This window comes from Lissotriton helveticus, chromosome 1_1 (genome assembly GCF_964261635.1).
Source record: "Lissotriton helveticus chromosome 1_1, aLisHel1.1, whole genome shotgun sequence".
Taxonomy (NCBI): Eukaryota; Metazoa; Chordata; class Amphibia; order Caudata; family Salamandridae; genus Lissotriton; species Lissotriton helveticus.
This window is the reverse complement of record NC_136057.1, coordinates 13846034-13858095: the sequence shown is the minus strand read 5'-3', so window position 1 is coordinate 13858095 and position 12062 is coordinate 13846034.

Below are 12062 nucleotides of genomic sequence, written 5' to 3'. Positions count from 1 at the left end.
CTGTACTCTACAATGCCCTGTTGATGCTCTGATACTGCATGCTGCCCTCTCGTTACCTGCTATGTTGTACCTGCTCTGGTGCCCACTTTGCCCATGTTCACGCATACACTGTGATTTGACCCCTATTATTTGACAATAAAGGTAGTCTATCAAGTCTCGTGGTCTGTCGTTGTCATTCCTGCTTGCGTCCTGCTAATGTGTATTCGTATATGCTTCTCATCAGTGGTTTCGGTAACATGACACTCCCCCTCCCTACGTCACGTCCCTTGCTGGTATTCCCCTCCAGACAGCCAATGGTTTGTACCTTACCTGCGTCGTCGTCCATAGTAGGCCATGACTAGGACGTGGTGGATCGCGAAGAGCATCGGGAAAGCGTGTAGCGCCGGGTCCATGGTGGTGGTCAGCTTGCGGTGGGTATCTCGGCTGTGTCACCTATGTTCGCTGTGGGGATTCCGCCGTGTTAAGACAGGTTGTTTTTCCGCAGCGGTTTTATGTGTGTTTTCCGCCATCTTGATTTGGGGGACGGTCTTCGACGTCAGTGCGTACGGCGGAGCGTTTGGATGTGTTCCGTCCGCCGCGTGGTCGTGTGTAGTTGGCCGGCGGAGCGTGTTTTTCCGTCGCGGACGGAAATTTGACACGTTTTCCTATCCTGATATGGCGGACGGAGTATCCGCGGCAGGCGGACACGGAAAAGGCTTTTTCCGCCTACTCCAGGGCCGCGGTGGCTCTTCCGTCCGCCATCCTGATCGACCCCTTAATGTTGTGTCCGGGCCCCCTGGTGTAGCTGGCAGGGCTTAACAGACCTTTTGGTAAATAGAACGCAAACTTTTAGGTAACTCACAAAGATAGTCAATCACAGCATACCAATAGTGTACCAAGCTCCATCACCACGCGAATCCTATCCGCCATATTTCTAAACCCATAAATGATGCGCGTTTCATAAGTGAAGACTTACTTATTTCCAAGAGTAGTGTGATCCCTGTGAGTGTGTGTCAGCTATGTTCTGTCAAAGCGCCAGGATACCCTCTGGGTGACAGTGTTGCGCTATATAAGATTGCAATACATACATACATACATACATCATATACGCATGAAGTCACCCCAGCTGCTACTTTGGTATCTGACGGGTACACAGTACCAAGCCACGTGTTATGTCATGTATGTATGGGGTGTTGCGTGTTGCCTATGCGATGATTACACGCTGCCAGGCCCAGTGTTATGCAAAAACAACAGTTGATGGACTGAATGCAGAACAATGTCATACATTCACCCCAGTGCAGAGATCTGGGCCTAAATCCATTGTTTTTTTGCACTCCACACCACCCCAGTTCAGACATGGCCATATGCAAATCAGCCTTGACCCTGTGCCTCATGGGAACAGTCCAGCCCGAACTGCCAAGCCATGTCTTCCCTAGACCAGAATCAAGCATCCTAGGACCGGTTTCTGGCTATCAGCCGTCATCAGCCTGGATAGCGTGACTCCAGTGGTGTGGAGAGCACGGGACTCATGTCTGAGCATACCCTTCCCACTCGGGGTGACAAATGCAAAAACAACAGTTGATGGACAGAATGCTGAACAATGTCATACATTCACCCCAGTGCAGAGATCTAGGTCTAAATCCATCGTTTTTTGGCACTCCACACCACCCCAGTTCACACATGGCCATATGCAAATCAGCCATGACCCTGTGCCTCATGGGAACAGTCCAGCCCGAACTACCAAGCCATGTCTTCCCTGGACCGGAATCAAGCATCCTAGGACCGGTTTCTGGCTATCAGCCGTCATCAGCCAGGATAGCTTGACTCCAGTGGTGTGGAGAGCATGGGACTCACGTCTGAGCTTACCATCCCACTCGGGGCAACAAAGGCAAAAACAACACGTGATGGACAGAATGCAGAACATTGTCATACATTCACCCCAGTACAGAGATCTGGGCCTAAATCCATCGTTTTTGTGCTCTACTTAATTAAGGTATCAAATATCTGGTATTAACCACCACCGAAGGTATTCATTCACTTGACCTTATAAACTTAGTATGTTAATAATTCTAGCTATAATACTTGAATAAATCCCTTGAAGGCATTTGCACCCTATCATTTACTTTGCCCAAGCCCTCAAGGATTGTTTGGGTTGCCCATGCATTTTTCATCATTTTGTGGAGTAGGGCAGTGTGTTTGCTTTTGCCATAGGCTTCCAAGCTTGTGGCCTAGTCTGCCAGTAGGCCCAGAAGTAGTCATCATTGGTGCATAAAAACTGTTTCTGTGTTGCCTGAATTTTAACATCATTTATGGCATGAATGTCATTGGATTGAATTGCAAAATGTGGTTTTTGGGGTGGAATTTCTTTTTTTTTGATGTGTGTTAAATTAATAGCGTTTTCAGCCTGTAGGTAACCCTGGGAGTTTAGCTCGTGTAGTTTTGGCAACTCTGCGCTGAGCGACAACGCAGACTTACACTTTTTTTTTCTTGTTCGCGCGCTCAATATGCGTGTTCGCGCACACGATAACAAATTTTGCAATCTGGTGAAGAATATCTCTCGAGCAGCATAAAACTGTAGCAGGGTTTCTGTTCTCCCACAGAACTGTGCACAGAGGATTGGAACCTCGGCGAATTAGGGTGACCCAAAACTCACCTTAGTACCCAATAAACCCCTTACCCGAGCTAGCTACAGTGTCTCATTGGTCATAAAAAACTCCCAATGTTTAGACAAACCAGAACATGAGCTTACAATACCTCAGGTTACGTGGAACACATGAGCACTCTTTCGTTATACAATCATTTCAAACCAGAACGTGGAGTAAATGAGGACACGTGCACATTTGAAATATTTATTTACTAATGCCGTTTTCTCAGACGCAGTATCTTAGATAATACAAGGAAACATATTATCAGAAGCAAAGTTATCAGCATAGTTACTAGTCCATAGAAAGCAAATGGTGACAGCATGTTAACATGCTGTAATGAATAAGGGTTAACAACACTTATTTCTCACCCTCCCTAACTCACATATTATATTAATAGCTAAGAAGGTCTCTTTGGGTTTTATCATGGCGGGCCCATACCTCAAGATCCTAGAATGAAGGGATCACATCAGCATACACCAGCTCTCTCTGCATGCGAACAGCATCAAGTGTGTTTGTGTGCTTCAAGCAAAGCAATATAAAACCCGCCTAAAGCCCAAAGTTGGCAGAAGCTGCACTTATGTTATGTCTATGAAGGCGCGAAGATCAGACCTCATAACAATTCTGTATCGTGTTGTTCCTGAAGCTTCAGCACTCTCTGTACAGACATAGTTTATTAAGCAAAGCTGATAGCAGAGCAATAACATATTATTCTCCTGTAAACCACAACGAACTACTAGGTGGAAAGCTAAATCAACAATTAAGTGTCATGTGCAGAAGCAGCAAAAGGAAAAATGGCGTTTAAACATTTAATGAGCCTATGCTAACTTAACACATTATAAAGATATACAGTAGCTACATGACAAAACCTTCTCGAAAATGATGATTTTGTTCAGTTTACTCCAAAAACTCCTCAGGTTGCCATTTGGCTGTAGTTTTTTGAGCAAGGAGTAATTTTTCATTTTTTGCAATTTTTTTAAAGAGGAATGAAGTTCCCCAGTGTCTCCAACTTTCTGGTCTTGTCCTTTGTCTACACTTTCTTGTGATTGTGGGTGGCCTGGCCATGTGGGTGGTGGCTATTTTGTGGAGTAAGGCAGTGTGCTTTTTCCATAGCCTTGCATTGTCTGTCTTTCATTCCTCTTGTAGGTGGCTAGCGGCCATTTTGTGGAGCCATCCAGGCTGTGTGACCTGCTTTTGCCATAGGTCTGCATTCATTGTCTTTCTTCACTTTCTTGTTTTTGTGGGGGGCCTGAACATGTGGGTGGTGGCCATTTTGTGGAGTAAGGCAGTGTGCTTTCTTTTGCAATAGGTTTCCAAGCTTAGCGCGAATATCTCCAAAAGTTGGTAATAGGAGATAGCGATGTTAGCGACTGTTTCCAGTCGCTAACATCTTGGCACGCCCACTTTGCATGTCATTAGTGATAAATATCACTGACATGCAAAGCGGGGCCCAAGATGGTCGCTATCTCCTATTAGCTGTCACTAACTGGTGTTAGCGACAGCTTGGTATTAGGGAGATAATTTTATCTCTGCTTTCTTGGCTTTTAAAGCCAAAAAAGCGGCGATAAACCCCCTTGATAATATGCCCCGAAGTTCTCAAGAGTCTCCAACTTCCTAGTCCTGTGACTCCTGTGCTTTGTCTTCTCTTTCTTGTTATTGTGGGTGGCCTTACCTTGTGGGTGGCTGCCATTTTGTAAAGCCAGACATTGTGCTTTTGCCATAGGCCTGCATTGTAAGTCTTGTCTTCCTTTTCTTGTTGATGTGGGTGGCCTGGCCATGTGGTGGCGGCCATTTTGAGGGGACCAGCCACTGTGCTTTTGCCATGGGCCTCCAAGCTTGTGCCCTAGTCTGCCAGTAGGCCCAGAGGTACTCATAAATCATCATAGGTGCATGAAACAAGTGTTTTTGTGTTGTCTGTTGAATTTAAACATCATTTAGGGCATGGATGGCATTGGATTGAATTGCAAAATGTGTTTTTTGGGGGGGTTCACTTTTTGGGTATGTGTTAGGCCTTTTTTCAGCCAGTAGGCCAAGAGGTACTCATGGGTGCATGAAACAACTGTTTCCTTGGTGCCTGTTGAATTTAATTTAGGGCATGGATGGCATTGGATTGAATTGCAAAATGTGGGGTCTTTTTTTGCGGTGTATTGAGTTTTAGGGTGTGTTAAATAAAATGACTTTTTGCATGTGTCTGTTATTTTTATAGTTGTTGTATAACTTTACAACCTGTTTTTAGCCATGTGGATTTTCGCTTTTGCATTAAAGCTATGTTGTTTATCAGGCATCTTGTGTATGGCCATACAGGCCTGCTTGAGTTAATTGTTTGCCGTGCCTTGTACCTGTGAGTGACCATGTGGCTGGTAGCTATTTTGTGGTGGTAGTTAGTAGTGTAGTGTGCTGTCTTTGCCACATAGGCCGGCATGTATTTATTTCTATTGTTTCTCTTGTCTTACTGCTTTCAAATCCATCCCCATTGCCAGCTGCAGCTCCCTGATGCTGCATCCATCCCACGTGATGCACACATTTAGGCCAAACAGGCTCCACTACATTTTTGTTTTTGTTCTTTGCTATTCTTCCTGAGTGTACACAGTACACCGGGAAAGCCCTGACCTTGTTGTCAAAGTCTCATAAATGGCTACACTGTGGATGTTCACTGAGTTACTAACATTTAATAATTGTGACCACCACACACTAAGTTATATATTATATTAGTTTGATTGTACTATCATTTGACTGATGTTCTTCTGGCTTTTTTGCTTTTAGGTGCACAAAAGACTGAGGAGGAGGTGTGTCATCATCGCCCATTGTGCTGCCAGACAGACGTCCTGCTGCTGTACATGATGTGATGTGTAACCTGACCAGACATCTCTGCAACTTGTGCAACTGAGTGCTGCTGACATCTGAAGACGATGGACCCAAATAAAGCAGGTACCAGGTCCTCCAAGACCAAGAAAGTTGCTGAGAAGAAGGAACAGAAGAAGAAAGTGACAGTTAAGTCTGGTGTTCCCCCAACACCTTTTTTGGGAAAACAAAAATTATGCCTGCAGCAGCGATGTCCGGCGGGCAAGCTGGGGGCAGCACCTCCGCATCAGTGGGCCCAACCCACCAACCCAGGCCCAAGCACATGAGTGTGGAAGAGGTAGCCAGTCTAATGGTGCAAAGCAGTGATACTGACCCTGAGATAAACTTATCACTATCTCAAAGTAGTACCCAATCAACGTTGGAGGAAACACTGCAGATAAGTGGTCAACAACAGCTGCAACCATCACCTTCAATGAATGAATGAATGAATGAAGGAACATTTGTTAAAGTGCACGGTTAGGGGCATCACAGCTCTATGACGCCAAGTAAATTAAAAGGAGGTTAATGAAAGAAAAAAGTTTTCAACAGTTTCCTGAACTTGTGATAGTAAGGTTCAGAGTGTATGTGGAGGAGGATACTGTTCCAAACTCTGGATGCATTGTATGCGAATAGTGGGCCTCCACTACGTGCACGTTTAATCTTAGGAACTAAGATTAGACCTTTATTCCGAGACCCGAGGGCTCTGTTAGGTACATAAGGTTGAATCCAGGGACGGATCAAAGGCGGGCCCTTTCCTGACAATGATTTATAGGCGATACTCAAGGCCTTAAACCAATGCAAGATGGCGAGGGCTGGCCTTGTAGAGGAAATTCTAGAAATGTTGAGCAGCAAACGGGCCACACAATTCTGTACTACTTTGAGTTTTTTAATGGTAGCCTGGGGGGCTCCCAGGTATACGGCATTGGCATAGTCGAGCCATGATAATACGAGGGCCTGCACCAGCAGTCGTCTAGCAGCAAAAGGGAGCAGAGGGAGTAACTTTCTAAACATTCTTAGTAGGCCATAACAACTCGCTGCCACTATGCATGATTGCTCTCTAAAATCAGGATGCAATCAATCCAGACTCCTAGACTCTTTATTCATGCTTCAGGAGCTCTCCCTAGCGAGAGACACTAGGGCTGCGAGCTCATTTTACTGGAACAATCATTGTTGGAAGACTACTTGCAGAATAACTATTTTAGGAAGCAGAAAGATCGAAATTTTATTTTCACTCGGGGGGCTTTTAAATTGATTTTTAAAGTGGGTTATTGATTTAGGAACGCTGACATTTCCTCCACACGCCTGAATTCCTCTTCCTAACCTCGCCTTGCCGCTTTTTGTGTATCGGTGCTGGCGGCGGTGGGCGCCATTTTAGGTGTGGCTGGGGGTGCGCTCTAGTCGCGCCGGCCTCCCGCCCTCCCAGGCTATTTAGGGCTGTTAATTCACGAGCACGCTGCCTATCAGGAGCTCTCCCTAGCGAGAGACACTAGGGCTGCGAGCTCATTTTACTGGAACAATCATTGTTGGAAGACTACTTGCAGAATAACTATTTTAGGAAGCAGAAAGATCGAAATTTTATTTTCACTCGGGGGGCTTTTAAATTGATTTTTAAAGTGGGTCATTGATTTAGGAACACTGACATTTCCTCCACACGCCTGAATTCCTCTTCCTAACCTCGCCTTGCCGCTTTTTGTGTATCGGTGCTGGCGGCGGTGGGCGCCATTTTAGGTGTGGCTGGGGGTGCGCTCTAGTCGCGCCGGCCTCCCGCCCTCCCAGGCTATTTAGGGCTGTTAATTCACGAGCACGCTGCCTATCAGGAGCTCTCCCTAGCGAGAGACACTAGGGCTGCGAGCTCATTTTACTGGAACAATCATTGTTGGAAGACTACTTGCAGAATAACTATTTTAGGAAGCAGAAAGATCGAAATTTTATTTTCACTCGGGGGGCTTTTAAATTGATTTTTAAAGTGGGTTATTGATTTAGGAACGCTGACATTTCCTCCACACGCCTGAATTCCTCTTCCTAACCTCGCCTTGCCGCTTTTTGTGTATCGGTGCTGGCGGCGGTGGGCGCCATTTTAGGTGTGGCTGGGGGTGCGCTCTAGTCGCGCCGGCCTCCCGCCCTCCCAGGCTATTTAGGGCTGTTAATTCACGAGCACGCTGCCTATCAGGAGCTCTCCCTAGCGAGAGACACTAGGGCTGCGAGCTCATTTTACTGGAACAATCATTGTTGGAAGACTACTTGCAGAATAACTATTTTAGGAAGCAGAAAGATCGAAATTTTATTTTCACTCGGGGGGCTTTTAAATTGATTTTTAAAGTGGGTCATTGATTTAGGAACACTGACATTTCCTCCACACGCCTGAATTCCTCTTCCTAACCTCGCCTTGCCGCTTTTTGTGTATCGGTGCTGGCGGCGGTGGGCGCCATTTTAGGTGTGGCTGGGGGTGCGCTCTAGTCGCGCCGGCCTCCCGCCCTCCCAGGCTATTTAGGGCTGTTAATTCACGAGCACGCTGCCTATCAGGAGCTCTCCCTAGCGAGAGACACTAGGGCTGCAAGCTCATTTTACTGGAACAATCATTGTTGGAAGACTACTTGCAGAATAACTATTTTAGGAAGCAGAAAGATCGAAATTTTATTTTCACTCGGGGGGCTTTTAAATTGATTTTTAAAGTGGGTCATTGATTTAGGAACACTGACATTTCCTCCACACGCCTGAATTCCTCTTCCTAACCTCGCCTTGCCGCTTTTTCTGTATCAGTGCTGGCGGCGGTGGGCGCCATTTTAGGTGTGGCTGGGGGTGCGCTCTAGTCGCGCCGGCCTCCCACCCTCCTTATTTCCTATATAATGTGTGTCATGGCCAGACGGCGCAGCGGGCTGGCGCAGCGGGCGCGCCGGATGCGCGCCGAAGCCGCGCCAAAGCCAAGCCCATCTGCGCCCGTCCGCGACCGGACACGGCCCAGGGCCACAACCCCAGTCCCTGATGGCAGAATCACCTGGAGCAGGAGTGACTTAGTAAGTTACTCCTCACATACTTGCACCCCGGGCCTCCACAGTATAAGGGTTGGGGAGATTGTAGGGTGTAAACACTGCCAATTCCACTTTAATACAATGCTTGCTGACCACAGGGCTGATGTCTCCTCGCTGTCCTGCGGCCTAATCAATGCCAGGTCGCTCAGTTGCCACAAGCACGATGTTTATGACCTCCTCATTGACACACATCCCGATCTGCTGTTCATTACTGAAACTTGGCTAGATACCAATTCTGATCCTGATGTTGTCCAGGCCTTACCAGACGACTATCAAATGGTGCGCCTGGACAGACCTGTAGGCAGAGGAGGGGGAATTGCGATCGCCTTTAACCAGCAATGGGCCTGCAAACTCGAACGAGTCAATTTGGCAGGATGCGAGGCAGGTGTTTTCAGCATAAACATTGATGGGAGCATGACGATCAAGGGTCTGCTAGTTTATTGCCCTCCAGGACCTATGTCCAGATTCAAAGGCAACCTTTTAGAGTGTGTTACTGAATCAGCGATCAGGAGGGACAAGTTTCTGTTGTTAGGAGACTTAAACACACACCTGGACGACTCCTTAGATAAAGGAGCGGTGGAGTTCCGGGATGAACTTCACACCCTACAGCTGGAACTAAAGGGGCTGCTTCCTACACACAATCGTGGGCACTTGCTTGACCCAATATTTGCTAACTGGGAGGATGTCTCAGTTGCTCCCCCAGTGCCCCTGCCTTGGACAGACCATTTCTTGGTCCCATTTGCCATCTTCCTGCCTAAATATAAAGCTAACGCCCCCACCCCTCTCAACTATCCTCGGCGCAGGTGGGAAAGATTCTCCCTGCAAAAGTTTAATACGGCCCTCACCGCAGAAGGTCCCCCAGGAGGCAATGATGTGAATACAGCAAATAGGTTGCTCAATGACCGTATTACTGCTGCTCTGGACTGCACAGCCCCGTTGGGACGACCTACCATAGGGGTTCAGAGACAAAGAACGGCTCCCTGGTTTGGTGAGGCGCTGCGTTGCGCCAAAAGGGACTGTAAACGTGCAGAAAGGCAGTGGAGAGTGGCATACGACGACCGGATGAAAGAGGCCTATCTTGTTAAGAGACGCTCCTATCACAATAAGATCCGGATAGAGAAGGCCACATATTATGCTGACAGAATCCACGAGGCAGAGAACTCGGCTAGGGAACTGTTCAGCATATATAAAACTCTGGCCACCCCAAAAACCTCTACCTTAGAGGAAGATCACTCAGTAGCAGCATGCAACCGCATTGCGAACTACTTTGGGGACAAAGTGTCTAAAATTTACTCTGCCTTTCCCCATACACCTCCTGCAGCGGAAATGCCAGCAGACTTATTGAGTGATGAAGCCGACCAAAATCGGCTACTTAATTTCACCACCCCTTCACCGGTGGATTTAGTCAAAATCTGCAGATCTGTTAAATCTGGCTCCCCTCGGGATCCCGCCTCCCCTAAAAGGTTGGGAGACAGTCTGGAAACACTAGAACCCTATATCAGACACTTGTTAGATATCTCCTTCCTATCCAGCTCCATACCAGAGGACTGGAAACAGGCTGTGGTGCTCCCCCTACGTAAGAAGCCCAACATTAGCTTTGAGAAGTTAGATAACCTTCGCCCCATCTCCTTGCTGCCTTATTTCTCCAAGGTAGCGGAGAAGGTGGTAAATAAGCAGCTAATGAAATTTGTGGAAGAAAACAACCTCCTTCATCCTATGCAATTCGGGTTTCGGCCTCGTCACTCTACGGAGTCTGCCCTTCTTAGGGCTACCGAAACCCTTAGGCAAGGTGCTGATGAGGGACAAACCATGGCCTTAATCCTCCTGGACCACAGTACGGCGTTCGACACTGTAGCACATTCCATCTTGCTACAGTGTCTGAGCAAATGTGGGGTAAGAGGGGCAGCACTGAAATGGATTTATTCATTTCTTGCAGGCCGTGGCTTCCAAGTAAGGCAAGGTGACCAGTACTCCGAACGCATCTCTTTGGATCAAGGGGTGCCGCAGGGCTCATCCCTGAGCCCAACCCTTTTTAATCTTTATGTTGCCCCGATCGCTACCTTAGTAGAGAGTTACGGCCTCCGAATGGTGTCATATGCCGACGACACGCAGTTGGTCATCTCCCTGTCACGTGCGCCCGGCCTTTCGGCGGACATCTTCAGAGCTTGCATGCAAGACCTAGCAACCTGGATGTCCGCTAATTGCCTCAAGCTCAACAGAGGCAAGACCGAGGTTCTGGTGGTGGGGGGAGACCAATCGGCGTGGACGTCGGCGTGGTGGCCGCCGTGTTTAGGTCCAGTACCCACCCCTTGCCAGAAAGCAAAGAACTTGGGCATCTGGTTTGACTCTGACCTTACCTTTGGCCCCCAGATCAATCAGGTGGTTGGATCATGCTTCGGGACCCTCAAAAGTCTCAGGAAGGTATTAAAATTCTTACCTATCAGAGCCCGCCAAACCCTGGTACATGCACTAGTCACGTCAAAGATGGATTACGGCAATCTTCTCTACTTAGGAACTCTGGAGAAGAATCTGAACCGCCTACAGGTTCTCCAGAATGCCGCTGCCAGACTAGTGCTTAGACTACCCAGAAGAGCAGGATCCACAGCGGCCCTCCGGTCTCTGCACTGGCTCCCGATCCGAAGCAGGGTGGAATTCAAAGCCCTGTGCACGTGCCACAGGATTATCAACGGGAGATCTCCGCTCCCTTTGAAAGGATTGCTGACACCCTATGAGCCGTCTCGCTCCCTGAGATCTTCTGGCTCAGGACTCCTGGCAATTTCTAGGGTGTCCAGAGCCCGGATGGGTGGAAGATCTTTTAGGCTCCTCGCAGCATCAAGATGGAACAAGCTACCTATGGCGCTGCGATTAGAACCTTCAGAACCAATTTTTAGAGCCAAGCTGAAGACTGCTTTATTCACACAGTAGTTCTTTCCGCACTTGTGAGTTCCAGCAGGTTATTAGCTCCTTAGCGCGGGGACACGCCGCTGTGCGTCACCAAGCGCTCTATAAAACCCCCTAAATAGAAATAGAAGAGGGACCTAGGCAACTGGGTCATAGGTGATCTACATTTGGGGGACCAAGCTTCCCCAAAAGCAGAAGTTCAGTATTGGATCTGTTAAGTTTCAAAAAGGTACCACTCATCCAAGACTTTCTCAAGACAGGTGGCTAGATCAGGGTCCAGGCGGTTGGATTGCTTCAAGGAGATAATTGATTGGGTCTCGTCGGCGTATGTGACGATCTGTACCCCAAATGGGTATACTATTTTAGCCAACGAGCTCATATAGACATTGAACATCATGGGACTTAGGAATGATCCCTGTGGGACCCCACAAGTCAACGGAATATGTTTTGAGGAGCATTCTCCTTCGAAAACTGTATAAACCCTGTTTTGGAGGAAAGACTGTAGCCATTTTAGTGCTAGTCTGGTCACTCCGGCCTTCCTCAGTCTTTGTATTATTAGCTGGGGTGATTGACAGCCTCCATTATCAAGGGTCTTCCTGATTTCCACTACTGCAGCCAGGACAGCTGTCTCTGTGCCTTGTTGGGGTCTGAATCCAGTCTGTGTAGGATG